Genomic DNA, 17,368 nt, shown 5'->3' on the forward strand with positions numbered 1-17,368 from the left:
TCTCAAATTATATTCATTGACAAGGAAAATCTTTGCATGATTGCAGCACATATTTTGAGAGACTATGTACTGTATAAAATTCTTCCCTAAGAATCTGAAATTATGTAATAATGTCTTAAAAATAAAAAAAACATTAAATAGTATAATCATGTAAGTTGGAAATTGGTAGAGATACATGTGGCACTAACTTGTGAAGTTAATATAAACTTATAGAAAAAGATCACAAAGTTTAAATGATCTCCTTATTAGTATAATGAAGACTGATGGCAACTAATTTTCATTGTTGTTTAAGAACATTAATATTGTAGTGAGATTCCCAAATTTTCTCTAATTTTATTCTTAGATTTTTTACTCTATATGTTTTTATCTATCAGATAGTTCCTCTTGATCATACTTAAAATGAAATATCTATTCAAAGCTACAATCTTCCTAATTGATGATCTAGATTATGTAGTAAATTCGCATAAATCCTTATTTTCCTATTTCAGTAGCTGAAATAAATTTAATCATGATTCACTTAAGTGAATTCATCTAAATTTGGGGTAGTCAGAATAAAAATGAATTATTACTAAAAAAAATGATACACATACACACATATACAAACACACACACATACAAACACACACACAAACACACACACACAAACACACACACATGCAATACTATTCAGCCATAAATAAGGAAAGAAGTCCTGTCATTCACAACAACATGGATGAACTAGAAGGACACTACAGTATGTGTAATAAACCAGACCCAGAAAGACAAATAACACAGGGTCTCACTTATATGTGGATCCCAAAATAACTGATGGCTTGGAGGTAGAGAGTAAAATAGAGGTTACCAGGGATAGAGATGGTTGGAGATGTGGTATTGGGCAGATGTTGATCAAGAGATAAAAAAAAATTCAGTTACATAGGAGGAATAAGTTTAAAATGTACAGCTAGGCACAGTGGTTTATGCCTCCAATTCCAGTGAATTGCTTTATTCCAAGTTCATGTCCAGTCTGAGAAATTTAGCAAGTTTCTGTCTGAAAATAAAAAATAAAAATAAAAAAGAACTGGGGATGTATCTCAGTGGTAGAGTGTAGCTTTGTTCCATTCGTAGTACTGCAAAACAAACAAAAAAAAGAGTTTAAGATATTTATTGTGGTACATGGTGACAATAGCTAACAATACATAGTAGCTTCAAAGAATCCTGAGAGTGAATGCAATTTGTTTTTACCTAAAAAGTTATAATTATGTGATGTATGTGTTAATTAGCAAGATTTAATCATTTTACTTTGTATATACTTCAAAATAATGTGTTGTACACAGTAAATACACATAATTTTTCCTATCAATCTAAAAAATAAACTTTGAAAAGTAGACTTTTCAATGCAGTAAACTACATGGTTGTTACCAACTGGCTGTACATCTTCTATAAAAATCTATTCTCTTCCCTATCATAATGAAGTGTGCAATGATATGAATGAACCTAAAATCATAATGTAAAGTGAATATCTCAGGTACAAAAGAGCATATACTCCGTGATTCCATGTATATAAAATTCTCAAAAGTAACTATGGTGACATGGTGGTTAAAAAATAGATCTATGGTTGCCTGTTTCCTCCACAGGGGAAGCAAACCCCAAAGGAGGCATCAGAAAACTTTTGAGGTGATAGAAATGTTCTTTTATCTTTGACTGTAGTGGTCTTTTTAAGCGAACTCATTGAATTACATATTTCATATGAAAAGTTTATTGTAGTAAGTTACACCACAGTGAAGATACAGAGAGGGAGAAGGAGAAGAGAGGGAGGGAAAAAAACAGAGATGAAACATAAAAACAAGGGTTAAGAAATAAGCCAAAGTATACTACAATGAAGTTTGCTGGGGTAAGGTGGGAAAGTAGGTGAGCTACCCTGTGCTACCAGTGCTGAATATGGGGATATGTATGCATATCCCAAACAGATGAACTAGATGCAGGAAAGTTTCCTGACCTTGGCATGGAAATAGCAATGATTCTTATCCCATATAAATAAATACCCAGAGCTAGGCTTAAATTAATATTAAAAGGACATTTCTTGCCATATTAGAATCCAGTTATTTCTACAACTGAGGAGTAGATCAATTTTACGGGAAACACAAATGAAACAATATTATGGTAAGAACTAAGACCAAATATTATATTAAAACAATAGGGCCTCAGTGGGTCAATATATAGCTTCTTCAGCATCCTAAAGGACCAGATGAACTTTTATGTCAGAAGAGTAATGTTCGACTAACTTTATTGTTCAGTCACAAGCCTAATTATTGCCAAGGGTAACAAATGTAGACCCCACTTCTTCATGGAGAAAATGTCAGATATTTTGTGTGATATTTTAAAATTACCCAATCATCCTTATAAGAAAAAAAGTATTAAAAACATAGAAATGAATCTGAGTTAAGTATCAAATTGTGGCATATTTTTGGAGGTTTACCTATCTTATTTTCTGTTTATCTTAAAAATGTTTAGTATAGAATTAATTTTCATTATTGTAAGAACTGACATTTATTTGAATTCACCAATACTTAATCCAATTTCTGACCCACATGGAAATAATAAAAATGGGCTTAAGTGTAAGAAATTCTTTATTAATTGTTCTTTGTCAAAAGAAAGGAAAGACCACAGTAAAACAGTGTCATACAATGTTCACTTTTTTTGTTCTTCATAGTCTCCTGGTATGTAAAGAGAACTTATTGCTTTAAATACATAAAACAAAAATTGTTAGCCTCTACCTTGGCTTGTGTTACTATAGAAGCATAAATTTTATAAGGATAACTATTATTAAAGTCACTGCTTAAATCATACAAACATATTTGGGATATTTTTGTTATTTTTTAAGACTTTCCTGCAAATGTATTTTTAATATACACATATAGTTCTTAATGTCTATGTTAGTTGGCTTTCCATCACCAAGGCCAAAATTAGGGGTGGGGGTGTTTTGGCACATGATTTCAGAGGTTCAGTCCATGGTTGGACAACTCCATTGCTCTGGCCCTGGGGTGAGTTAGAACATCACAGCAGGAGATATGGTAGAAGAAAACTGGTGCACTTAGGCAGCCAGGAAGCAAATAGAGAGTGAAGTGGGCAGGGGGCACGGGAGCAAGGCTCAAAATACAATCCCCAAGGTCATGCCCTGCTAGCAAACCACCTCCTGCCACATCCTGCAGCGATGCCCCACCTGCCCAGTGTTACTACACAACAGTAGGCCTTTCAAATTAGGATGGACTGATTAGGTTATAGCTATCATAATCAAATCATTTTATCTCTGAACATTCCTGCATTGGCAAAGGAGATATGGGGACACAGCTCATATTCAAAACACATCAGTGTGTTGTTCTGTAAATATGAATAGACTCCTAGATTTATACCAAGACAGGTAAAAAAAATATGTAAACATTAAAAAGTAAGTGCAAGGGGAAAGGGTGTAGTGGAGTGGTTGCCTAGAATGCTGGAGGCTGTGAGTTCCATCTTTGCCACATAAAATGAAAACAAAAATAAGTATATATCAAATAATCTGTTCATCTACCAATTATTACTGAAAGAGAACCCTATTGTTTAGAATTAATAGGGTTATAAAAACAGGTTAGTAGCTGTTATGGTTTGTATGTGAGGTGTCCCCTCACAAAAGCTCATGTGCAAGACAATACAAGAAGGTCCACAGGAGAAATGATTGCATTGTGAGAGTCTTAACCCGATGACTGAATTAATCCCCTGATATGGATTAACTGAGGGGTAACTGAAGATGGTTAGGGTATGGCTGGAGGAGGTGGGCATTGGGGGCATGCCCTTGGGATACATACTATGTATCTGACAAGTGGATTCTCTCTCTGCTTCCTGATAATCATGTGAGCTGCTTCCCTCTGCTACACTTGTCTGCCATAATGTTCTGCCTCAACCTGAGCCCCAAGGAATGAAGCCAGCTTTCTATGGGCTAAGAAACCATGAGCCCTCAAATAAACTCTTCCTCCCCTCCAATTGCTCTGGTCAGATCTTTTACTCACAGTTGTAAAAAAGCTGATAGTAGTTTAGCTCCTAGTTTTGCAGAAGAAATTGTAAAAAAAAAAAAAAAATCAAATACATACATATGATATATGCCAGGTGTGGTGGTGCACACTTGCCATCCCAGCAACTTGGAAGGTTAAGGCAGGAGGATTGTAAGTTCTAGTCTAGTCTCATTAATTTCATAATAATAAAAAAAATTAAAGGGGCTGGTGATGTAGTTCAGTGATACAGAAGTCCTAAATTCAATCCCTAGTACTGCCAAAAAAAGAAACAAAGAAAGAAAGAGAGAGAGAGAGAGAGAGAGAGAGAGAGAGAGAGAGAGAGATTTGATGTACAATGCGTAAGTCAAATACCATAGGCAATCTTTTAAAAAATTTAATTGTTGATAGACCTTTATTTTATTTATTTTTATATGTGGTGCTGAGAATTGAACCCAGTGTCTCACACATCCTCATTTTTATACTGAACATGTACAGAAAAGGTTCTTTTAGTCAAATATGTAAGAATGATTTACTCTAATTCTTAGTGGCAGATAGTACAAATATGTAGAAAATTTCTTCTAGAACTACACAGACCATGTATTTGTACTTTCATGTAGAAAAGCCCTTCATCTACTAGAGCAGAAGTTAAAATAGACACTGCCTTAATGGTATTAGCTGTGGCATATACATTTTTGAGTTGGGGGGTTTATAAGATCTTTGCAAACAACACATTACCTACCACAGCCCTAGTTATTGCTTAGTGGTTGTTGGAGAAGTATTGGAGGCAAAGGTCTTGTTTGCTCAGCTAAATTTTAGAATGTTCCATTTACCATGTGACACAAGTTTGCTTGAACATCAGCCCAAGAAACAACACTATTGCCATTCGTTTTATGATGGCAGTCTCATTATCATAATAACCTTGAAGGTCAAACCATTGTGACAAACAGCATTTCTACATACTGTCAATTTTTTTTGTAATATTGTGAGTTAGATAATGAATACTGTTTCCCAAATTCCTATATGTTCGGTTGTTTATTGTAATACTGACACCATGTCCTTTGGATATATTTAGTGGTACTAGGATTTCTCTCCCACACTTTGTTGTTATTCATTATTTGTTGTTGTTGTTTTATACTGGGGATTAAACCCAGGGGAAATGTACACTAATCCATATTCCCAGGTATTTTTAATTTTCATTTATTTATTTGTTTTTGATACAGGGTCTTGCTAAGTTGCTGAGAGCCTCAATAAATTGTCAATATTAGCCTTGAAATTGCAATCCTCCAAAGTCATTGGGATTACAGGCATGTGCCACAGCCCCTTGCTTTATTTTCATTTTTTTAACTGTTTATTTGTATTTAGACTGAGTACTAAAATGAGAGTACATAAGGAGAAGAGCTATGGCCTGGAAAACTCTACCAGCAAATGACATACACAATATTTGTTCAAAAAATTTCCTCAGACAATTTAATAACTTGAATGAGCTATTTGCTGCACGGACTTAACTTGAATGCAGAATAGGTAAGCAGAAACATAATGAGGGTTTGTCCTTCATAATCTTAAAAGCAGAAGGGAATTGAATAAATATCTTTTATGTCAACTATATCATTACTTTCCTAAGGAAGTTTTAGGATATTTATGAAATCAACCAATGTTGACTAGGACCATATGAACTGTCTTCCAGATTTCAAAAAAGAACAACACTATTGTTTCCTATTTTAATGAATCTAGAATTTACTTTTTATGATTTAGCCAATATTTCAGATATTACTTTTTTCTAGAATTTGCTAGTTTTAATATTTTGCTTATATTTCCCAGATTTTCACTTATTATAGGCACTTTTCCCTTTATGAAATTAAAAATAGAGTAGCTATTTTAAAATACTTGCCAGTCTTTCTAACATGAAGGTTACTTAAAATTTGGTTTCTGTTGATTGTTTTTTTTTTTTTTCCTGGTGTTGTGCTTCCTGCCTAGGCTAGTCCATGCCCACCACTTAGTAGACACTGAATTAATACTGTTGATAAACAGATGAATTAATGTAATGTTGTGACTATGTTTCATAACATGAAAAGTTTTTTATGATCTCTTGCTATATATCATAAAAGGCTAGAGAAGAGTTAAGAATGATCCCATTTCATTTCAGCCAGGCGTGGTGATACACGCTTGTAATCCTGGTGACTCAGGAGGCTGAGGCAGGAGAATTGCAAGTTCAAAGCCAGCTGCAGCAACTTAGCAAGGCCCTCAGCAACTTAGTGAGAACCTGTCTCAATTTTTTCAAAAATTAAAATAAAATAAAAAGATCTGGGGATGTAATGCAGTGGTAAGCATCCCTGGGATTAAGGGGGAAAAATGGTCCCTATGTTTTTGTAAATATTTGTGTTCATTTTTTAATATGTTTTTGATCTTGAAAATGGGTCATGCTTTCCTGAATTTTGAACACTTGGGTCTGCTCTTAGTCTGAAAGCCATGAAAAATGAGAAACACATAGTTTCATTCTCTTCATCTAAGAATTAACCAACTCTGGCTTCTGTCTGCTTTTCTTTTTCTTTTCTTTTATATTTGTCTCTAGTTGCTTCAAATAGGCCTGCTGTCCCCAAATTTATAATTGCTATCTTCAGTAAGTTTGTTTTGATAGAAGCTACTCAGCCAAACCAGAGCAAAATTTTTCGATTATGTTTGTAATGCAGATGCAGGTTTGTTATCTACAATTAATACCCATAATTGAATCAAAAGCCTATTTTTAATCATATTGAATATATTTTTCCTCATTATTCACTCTTCTCACACTCCATTGATTGACTTTCAAAGATTATTTTAAACAAAATACTCTTTATAAACTAATTTCCAGAGCATTAATTAAAAGATAATATTCATAGTTGTACTTTAAATGATTCATGATCAATTCCATTTGTAGTCTACAGAGTACAAAAAAAAATAAATCCTTCAAAGTATTACTTTATAGGCATTGAATTCTTTTGTGACATTTTTTATATACCTCCTTTCTTAAGAAGTTATATTTTAAAATGGCATTTAAAAAGTATTAATAAAAAGAGTCACATATACAAGAAGAAAGTAAAGTAGGAAAAGAAGCATAGCATTTTAATAGTAATTAGTTATTGATAAGCATTTTATATAGGTTACACAAGTCTACTAACATTGTTCATAGAAAAATTCTGATGTTTTACATAAATATTTGATATAAGATAGCTTTATATTTCAGTGTTCATCACAAATAATCAGAACAGATTTTAATGCCAAACTTAAATATTGAAAAATATAGCTGCTCTGCTTCTCTTCCAGACTAATAAAGTCTTTGCATAAAGCAAGCATACTCCGGTAAGTCGATATGACAAATAAATTGAATTCATGCTCAAACTAATAAATTGCATACATTTACAAAACATGAATGTACTGTTTCATTTCTCTTGATACATAATCACTATAAATATGGGCTATTTTCAGTACAAAGCATAAGTTATCTAGAAACCCATTACTTACTCTTATATCATTTATATGAAAGATATTCTGTACAGTTAGAACCAGGCCAATTTATTCTTATATATAGAAAAGCTAGCCATAAATCCTATCTGCTTTGCTTTCATGTTGAATTTTATATTTATTGTGCTCCCTAATTTAAGTCAAGTTTATTCACAAAAAACATTTTGTGGCATACATTATTATCTTATTTACTATCCTGTTGATATGAAATAAAGCATCCTCATGTCCTTGTATTAACAAACATCACATAAAGCCAATGAAAAGACAATGTAAAAGACAATCAACAACAATGTTTTTATTTATTTATTCCAATAGTCTCTTTAATACAATAAATATATTCATATGTTAAATTTACATATTTTTGCATATAGTTTAACTGTATGTGTATAGTTTTAATGAATTTAGAGTTGAAATGAAATTAAAGTCATGGTTAGTTTCCTTACATGAGAACATAAGATTCTGAATATATTTTTGTTCATACAGCTTTCCAAAACTTCATTTTCATGTTTACATTTTAACATAGTTGTAGATCCACATACACTGTTACAATAACACGTACAATATTTGAGTATTTTTGTACTAGATATTGCAACCAGTGGCAGTTTACCATCAGCTACATTCCCAGTCCTTTTCTAGTGTTCATTTTGAGATAGGGTCTCACTAAATTGCTTAGGACCTCATTTGGTTCTTGATTCTGGTCTTGAACTTCCAATCTTCTTGCCTCAGCCTCCTGAATCTCTGGACAAAAGATTAATTTGCACAAATTGTAAGTCAAGGGGTTATTGAAAACTAGGAGAGAACCAAATCTAACCATTCACTTTTTGTTGCATGATAGCTACTTTTTGTGATTGATTGTATCTAAAATAACTATATAGAAGACTTATACATATAAATAATGACCTTAGGGTTTTCTAGAACATTTATCAATAAACTACAATTTTTATATAGACCATAAGACAAAGATCATACCTTTTACCATTTGTAAGGTATATGTAGTAACTATATATGTAGTAACTAATCATGTACATTTCCATTTTACATTCTAATCATCTATATCTCCTTGAGTTTAACAAGAATTCTAAGATTGCATTTTGAAAGAAAGGTATAACAAACCACAATTTATTTATTTGTTTGTTTGTTTATTCTTGCAGAATTTATTTTAAATAGTAGAAGAAAAGACAATGTCAAATGGTTTTTACTCTCACCTAATTATCCCTAAATAATTCTGGACGCTGGCTACCATTTTCTCTCCTTTCTCTTAACTAACATTACTCATGCTTACTACACTTGCAGATAGGTAATATTCTACTACTTCCAACCCCATCTCACTAAAATCAGGTAATGGTCACAAAATTATGTTGTACAAATACAACACATTTCTTGACTTTTTAATTTTTATTTATTTATTTATTTATTGGTACTGAGGATTGAATTCAGAATCACTCAACCACTGAGTCATGTTTCCAACCCGATTTTGTATTTTATTTAGAAACAGGGTCTTACTGAATTGCTTAGCACCTCATTGTTGCTAAGGCTGGCTTTGAACTTGTGATCTTCCTGCCTCAGCCTCCTGAGTCACTGGGATTACAGGTGTGCTCCATCCCACCCAACTACACATTTCTTAACTTTAATAAAGAAAATCTTATAATATGATTTATGTTAAGGTGTCATTTTTTTGGAAATGCAAATCAAAATTACTCTAAGATTTCAACTCACTCCAGTCAGAATGGCAATTATCAAGAATACTAGCAACAATAAGTTTTGGTGAGGAAGTGGGGGAAATGGTACACTCATATATCACTGGTGGGACTTCACATGGTGCAACCACTCTAGAAAGTAGTATGTAGATACCTTAGAAAGCTTGAAATGGAACCACCATTTGACTCAGCTATCCCACTCCTTGGTCTATATGCAAAGGATTTAAAATCTGCAGACTATAATGATGCAGCCACATCAATATTTATAGCAGCTCAATACACAATAGCTAAACTGTTGAATGCCCCTCAATGGATGAATAGATAAAATAGTGTGGTATATACAAACAATGGAATATTACTCATCTTTAAAGAAGAATGAGATTACGGCATTTTCAGGTAAATGGATGGAGCTGGAGAATATCATGCTAAGTGAAATAAGCCAGTTCCCAAAAACCAAAAGCCAACTGTTTTCTCTGATATGTGGATATTGATTCATAATGGAGGGAGCAAGCAAAGAATGAAAGAACTTTGGAATGGGCAGAGGGGAGAGAGGGAGAAAAGAGGGTGTGGGCATGAGAAGGATGTGAGATGAGATGGTAATTATTACCCTATGTACATGTATGATTGCACAAATGGTGTAACTACATTGTGTGCAACCAGAGAAATGAAAAGTTTTGCTCCATTTGTGTATAATGAGTCGAAATGCATTTTGCTGTCATGTATAACTAATTGGAACAAATTATATAAAAACTGATTTTATTCTTTGGAATGAGAAAAACAGCCATAGAGAAAATATCTGTTTGGTTTCTTCTTTACTTGAATGAGCCATTGATAGCTCATTTTGGTACATTCTATCAGAAACTTTGCATATTAAACATATATGTTAAACTATATTTTTAAATAATACAAAAGGCATTAACTGGGCTATCATCCCATATATTTTAAAACAAAATCTATAAAACAATAACAAAACTGAAGTGGGATGAATCCTATAATTTTCAAACTTAAAGGCAGTTTTATACTTCAACTGCATAAGGGGAAACTCAAAAGACTAACGAAGGATCCCACTAAGTTAAAGTCTGAAAATAAGAAATTGTGGAGGCCTAGAAGGCAAGAACATGTGGGGCAGAATATCAAAAGAAGAGAACTATATGTACAGAGTTTCAGAAATCAACAAAAGTGATTACAAATATTTGACTAAAAACTGCTCTGGATAGGAAAATAAAAGATTGCATGAGGCTGAAATTCAGTAGGCTAAACAATTCCTAGATTCATTAAGAGAAAGGATCAGTTTGTGTTGCCATCAGCCAGAGTGGATACATTACATGGACTAAATGGTAGATTCCTCAAAGGGGTTTTACCAAATAGTAGGACTAAATTAGCCCTAAACTAATGGTAACTCTATAATTAACCTAGGAAAATTTAAAAGCAACTATGTAGTGGATGTGAAAGGACTCAAATAACTTATTAACATGATATTCGCAGTATCAGAAATTCCTCTTCATAATTCCCCTCTTCTACTCAAGAGAATATCCAGAGTTTCTGATGTCTATTTTCAGAAACAGAAATTATTTGGAACCTCTTTCTTTTAGTCTTTGTGGAAAACTATTGTCATTGAATATATCAAGCTAAGTGAATCACAAACAAAAGCAGCAAAAGAGAATATTTGAGACAAAAAGAAAAAAAAAAGAGAGACAATTTCCTCTGAGATTAGCAAAGCACATTGAAACATAGGTCATTAAGGAGTAAGCCACACATACTATAGTATGGCAATGTCTTAGAGATGAGGAACAGCCTCAGAGGGGATGGCATTGGAGGACCTTAGCCCTGGAGATTGCATCTCAGCCTCTACTATCACTCTCATTTTCTGAGAATGGCACTTAGTAGCAGTTCTACCCAGTTCAAGAAGATATCAGAAGACATGATGAAAGGATAACTTTAGAATGACTTTCCATAGTTTGGAGAATGTGCCCTTGCAGCATTTTGTGAAGCACTATAGAGAAAGGACTTCCTCACCTTCTACCACCACTTCTGTAAGGATAAATGTTGAATTTCCACCCAACCTATTAAGAAGGAGGCTAAGAGTTTTGTGTAATTAAAAAAACAATAAATAAATAGAACCTTCATCATAAATCTTTCTCTGCAAGGAAGATATTATTGCTCTTCTTAATTTGGACAATTATGTACAACATAAGGTAATTGTGACTGTAGTCAGTAGGAAAATTAAGAACTTTGAGAGTAGAATTCAGAGAAAAATAAACAAAATATGTGAAAGAAATACCTAACAAATGTAATGCAGAAATGTTCAGAAAGTGGACTAAAATAGCTGGACTTTGGAAAAGCAGAGAATATTTTTGAAAGTTTGGTTAAGCATGGGTTGTAGAGATGGACAATCTTTTTCTTTATTATGTAATTTTTGTTGTTGTTGCTGTAGATGGACACAATAGCTTTATTTTACATATTTATTTTCATGTGGTTCTGAGGATTAAACCCAGTGCCTCTCACATACTAGTCTTGAGGGAAGCCATTAAACCTCTGATATGTAGAGAATGAATGCAGCATGAAAACAGCATTATCAAAGATTTGCCTTCTCTGGGAAGATAGCAAAAATGATGATGGAGAGGTATTTGGAATTGAGGAGTTAGAGGAACTCTACCTGTGATTATGAGAACCTGAGGTATTATGAATATATAAAAAATACTTAGGAGACATTTTGAAACAATACTTGGCAGAACTTACTGACTACTTAACAATAAAAGATGAGAAGAGGTAGGTGATAGAAATAGTCAAGTGTTCTGAGCTCAAAATAATAAAAAAATTTTGAGGGTCAAAACAAATTAATGCTTCCAAAAAGTGAAGCTATTCAGAAGCCAAGATTATAAAATTGCTTTTAATCACATCAATATTCCTTGATTGAAAGTAAACTAAGGTAAATAATATTTTTAAATACTTAGGAAAATATTTGAGCAATTGATTCTAATCTATAAAGATTACTATCTTATGAAATTAGGGTCATCAATGTTTAAAACACTATCTAGAATGTAACTTAGCAAAACAATTTTTTTGTGACATTAGGAAGGGCCTGAGAATGCATATTTTGATACAAGAAACATTCCCAAGATGATTCTAATGCATAAGAACAATTAGCATTACCTAAATTATCTTAATGTTACAAAAATTAATCAGAGGTAAAATATCAATTGCAATATTTTCACCAGCTTATAATTTCTTTAAATATATAGTCTTTAAAAATATATACTTCTTTGAAAAATAAACATACATATGGAGTCATTAGTAGACAGCTAAATATCAAGTTGATCCCTAAGTTGAGTGATAGTGAAATACTCTACATACCAGCCAGTTCCAAAGTAAAACTAAAACATCTTTTTCTGGTTCAAACTATTGTTTTTCCATAGTGAGCTTCTGTGGGTACACGTAGGTTAAGACTTGAGAATAGGTTATGTAAAGCAGTTATTTTGAACAAGTAACAAAGTAATAGTATTTATAATAATACCACACCAAACCAAGTAATAATATCATTAAAAATTCAATTTACCAGTTCTTAAAAATTGAAGTATCTCGGAGATTGGCATATGTAATTTTGTAAAAAAAAAAAAAAGACAAGAACAAACTAGTAATGGAAATGGGAAGGGCACACTAACACTACTCAGTGTTTTGGTAGAAAACAAAAAGCAAAGAAGTTTGACTTTACCAAAAATAATTGAAATAAGGAAAAGAAAAACAGAGTTTAAATATTTTTATTTAAATGGCCTGTGAGAGGCCATCCTCTCAAGTGATTTGAGTTACCTCCCTGGCTGGGTGAGAGGCGCTTAGACACAGCTGTGTCAGAGCCATTCCCCATCCTTTCCCAGGTCTGAGGGCTTGTCCGCGCAGAGGCGTGTCTGGCCACTGCCCTGAAGACCCAATCGTGGCCCTTGACCTTGGGATGCTGCCCCCCTTAACCTTCATTGGATGGAATTTTCCCTGGAATTTTTTGTTCCCCAATAAAAGCTCACTCCCTGGCGTGTTCTCCCTCTCTCGCTAAAGTCTCTTCTGTAAACCTCGCCACTGCATTAGGTGGCTGGAGGTGGGAGCTAGGAGAAGCCATCTTGGAGCTGGTGTTAAAGGTAATGAGAGTCTTGTCTTTTTAATTTAAAACTCACTAGTAATTTCTTATGAACCGAACCTTCTTTCATGAAACCAGCGCTGGTTGTTTGGCAATGGCCATTACATATCTTTATAACATATATCCAATTGATGATAATCAGTTTTGAAAAAATTTCTAAGGAGATAAGTTAACATTCCCTTATGGTATGATTTCTAGGTTTTTATTTATTTACATTTTGTGATTTACTTATTTTCCTAAAGTTATATTTACCCAATAAATGTACAGGCAGGCAGGGAATTAAGTGAATATAATAAAATCTAGAAGCATGCATAAGTCTACAGTGAGCAAAGAAGTGTGCTTTTTCCTAGTATATTAATAACTATCTTTGCATTGTGAAAACTTGAGATATAGTAAGCAAACATTTAATATCTGATGAAGTGCTAAATGAAGGTAAATGGAAAAGTGAGATTAATAGAGAAGCATTATTACTTTAACCCAGATAAACAAAACAAAAATGATCATAAATAACAGATTAGCAAATAAATGTAACCAGGCATGGTAGCACAGACCTATAATCCCAGCAACTCTGGAGGCTGAGGCAGGAGGATCTCATGTTTAAGGTCAGCCTCAAAACTTAGTGAGGCCTTAAGCAACTTCATGAGGCCCTGTTTCAAAATTAAAAAATAAAAATGGGAACATGCTTTGTGAAAGTCCACTAAAGTAATTAAATTTGTACATCTTTGTGCACATTCTGTCTCAAATTAAAAAGTAGAAGATGATCCTATCTAGGAGGATAAACAACAAAAAGAGATGATATGTGCATTTTAGGTATATTTTAAAGGACAAATTAGAGAACCTGGGACAGACTGAACACAGGAAGAAAAAGAGAAGAAAGATGCTGTTGATTCCATCTATCATAATCTGTTTTAATTTAAAGTGCTCCACAAAAATTAGTTTTCTCAAAAAACAAAGTTTCCAGCCCTGGAAACTTAAGTAGACAGGTAGAATAGCTCTTCTCCTTACTGCAAGCTGATATAGCTTCAGTATTTGGTTCTTTTTTAGAAATATTTTCTATTTAATATCACTAGTGATGCAAAAATTTGAAATGAAAGTATATTCATAGAATACATTTATGCTGTACCTATATTAAGAATCTAAGCAATGATTTACAGAAAACTCTAACTTGCATTTAAGTAATTACTGGAGTGCTCCCCAGTATGTGAGAGTGCTCTGGTGGTAATGAGAGAAGAATTCCCAATCTATATCCATACGAATAGTGAGGATAGATGTATCATTAACATGTGAATATTGAGTTGCTTAGGGGCCTAGACAGTAACAAAATTGAGTTGATTTTTTCCACTATAGTTTGTCAACATTAGTAGCCAATTTTGCTGCTCTTTATGTGACATGGATGGCCAGAGAAACTCTTATACTGAAGATTCAGGGGGGAAAACATATTATAAAAATATGGAGAAGTTTCCAGGTGGAATTTTTTGGGTCTTCTAGGTATGGAATCATATCATCGGCAAATAGTGCTAATTTGAGTCATTTTTTTTCCTATCTGTATCCTGTTAATTTCATTCATCTGTCTAATGGCTCTGGCCAGTGTTTCAAGATCTATGTTAAATGGAAGTGGTAAAAGAGAGCATCCCTGTCTTGTTTCAATTTTTAGAGGGAATGCCTTCAATTTTTCTCCATTTAGAATGATGTTGGCCTGGGGCTTAGCATAGATAGCCTTTGTGATATTTAGATAGGTTCCTATTGTCCCTAGTTTTTCTAGTGTTTTGAACATAAAGAGGTGCTGTATTTTGTCAAATGTCTTTTCTGCATCTATTGAGATGATCATATGGTTCTTATCTTAAATCTATTGGTGTGATGAATTACATCTATTGATTTTCCTATGTTGAACCAACCTTGCATCCCTGGGATGAACCCCACTTGATCCTGGTGCATAATCTTTTTGATATGCTTTTGTATTCAATTTGCCAGAATGTTATTGAGAATTGTTGCATCTATATTCATTAGAGATATTGGTCAGAAGTTTTCTTTTTTTTGATGTCTTTTCCTGGTTTTGGAATCAGGGTGATACTGGCCTCATAGAATGAGTTTGGAAGTTCTCCCTCTTTTTCTGTTTCACAAGATAATTTGAAGAGTATTTGTATTAAGTTCTTCATTTAAGGTCTTGAAGAATTTAGCTGTGTATCCATTTGGTCTTGGGCTTTTCTTTGTTGGTAACCTTCTGAAGGCATCTTCTATTTCATTGCTTGAAACTGATCTATTTAAATTATGTATATCATCCTAATTCAATTTGGGCAAATCATATGACAATAGAAATTTGTTGATGCCTTTGATATTTTCTATTTTATTGGAGTACAAGTTTTCAAATTAAGTTCTAATCATCTTCTGTATTTTTGTAGTGTCTGTCTTGATATTTCCTTTTTCATCACGTATGTTAGTAATTTGAGTTTTCTCTGTCCTTCTCTTCATTAGCATGGCTAAGGGTTTGTCAATTTTATTTATTTTTTAAAGAACTAACTCTTTGAAAAAATGTTCAATTGTTTCTTTCGTTTCAATTTTATTGATTTCAGCTCTGATTTTAATTATTTCCTGCCTTCTACTGCTTTTGGTGTTGATTTGTTCTTCTTTTTCTAGGGCTTTGAGATGTAATGTTAGGTCATTTATTTGTTGACTTTTTCTTCTTTTAAGGAATGAACTCCATGCTATGAATTTTCCTCTTAGTATTACCTTCATAGTATCCCAGAGATTTCTATATGTGGTATCAGTGTTCTCATTCACCTCTAAGAATTTTTTAATCTCATCCTTGATATTTTGTAACCCATTGTTCATTCAGTAGATATTATTTAGTCTCCAGGTATTGGAGTAGTTTTATTTTTTATTTTATCATTGATTTCTAATTTTATTTCATTATGATCTGATAGAATATAGGGTAGTATCTCTACTTTTTTGTATTTACTAAGAGATGCTTTGTGGCATAATACATGGTCTATTGTAGAGAAGGATCCATGTGCTGCTGAGAAGAAAGTGTATTCACTGATTGAAGGATGAAATATTCTATATATGAAAGTTAAGTCTAAGTTATTGATTCTGTTATTGAGTTTTACAGTTTATTTTTCAGCTTTTCTTTGGAAGATCTATCAAGTGGTGAAAGTGGTGTTTTAAAGTCACCCAGAATTATTGTGTTGTGGTGTATTTGACTCTCTAACTTGAGAAGAGTTTGTTTTGTAAATATAGACACTTCATTGTTTGTGGCATACATATTTATTATTGTTATGTCTTGTTGAAGAATGGTTCCCTTAAGCAGTATGAAATATCCTTCTTTTTCCATTTTGGTTAACTTTAGCTTCAAGTCTATTTTATTTGATGAAAGGATGGAAAACCCTACTTTTTTCCATAGTTCATGTGAGTGGTATGATTTTTCCCAAAGTTTCACCTTCAGTCTGTGGATGTCTTTTCCTACAAGATGAATATCTTGGAAGCAGAATATTGTTGGTCTTTTATTTTAATCAATTTGCTATTCTATGTCTTTTGAGTGGCGAGTTTATTTCATTAACATGCAGCGTTATTGTTGAGATATGATTTGTATTCCCAGGCATTTTTGGTATTTAACTTGGCTTGGTTTCTCCTTTGATTAGTTTTTCCTTTAGTGTAACACCTCCCTCTGATGATTTCCATTTTCTCATGGAATATTTTGCTGAGGATATTCTGTAGTGTAGGCTTTCTAGTTGTAAATTCTTTTAACATTTTTTTTTAATTTTTTTATAATGGAATTCATCTAGTAAAATAAGGGACCCAAATAGCTAAAGGAATCCTTAGAAAGAAGAGTGAAGTGTGTGACATCACTATACCAGAACTTAAACTATTATACAGAGCAGTAGTAACAAAAACAGCATGGTATTAGCACCAAAATAGACTTATAGACCAATGTTACTAAATAGAGGACAAAGAGACAAACCCACTAAACTACAGTTATCTTATATTAGACAAAGGCACCAAAAACATAACACTGGTGATTGATAGCCTTTTTAATAAATGGTGCTGGG

Source organism: Marmota monax, unplaced genomic scaffold, assembly GCF_021218885.2.
Source record: "Marmota monax isolate L192 unplaced genomic scaffold, Marmota_monax_Labrador192_F-V1.1 WCK01_AAM20220418_F8-fsc00033, whole genome shotgun sequence".
Lineage (NCBI taxonomy): Eukaryota > Metazoa > Chordata > Mammalia > Rodentia > Sciuridae > Marmota > Marmota monax.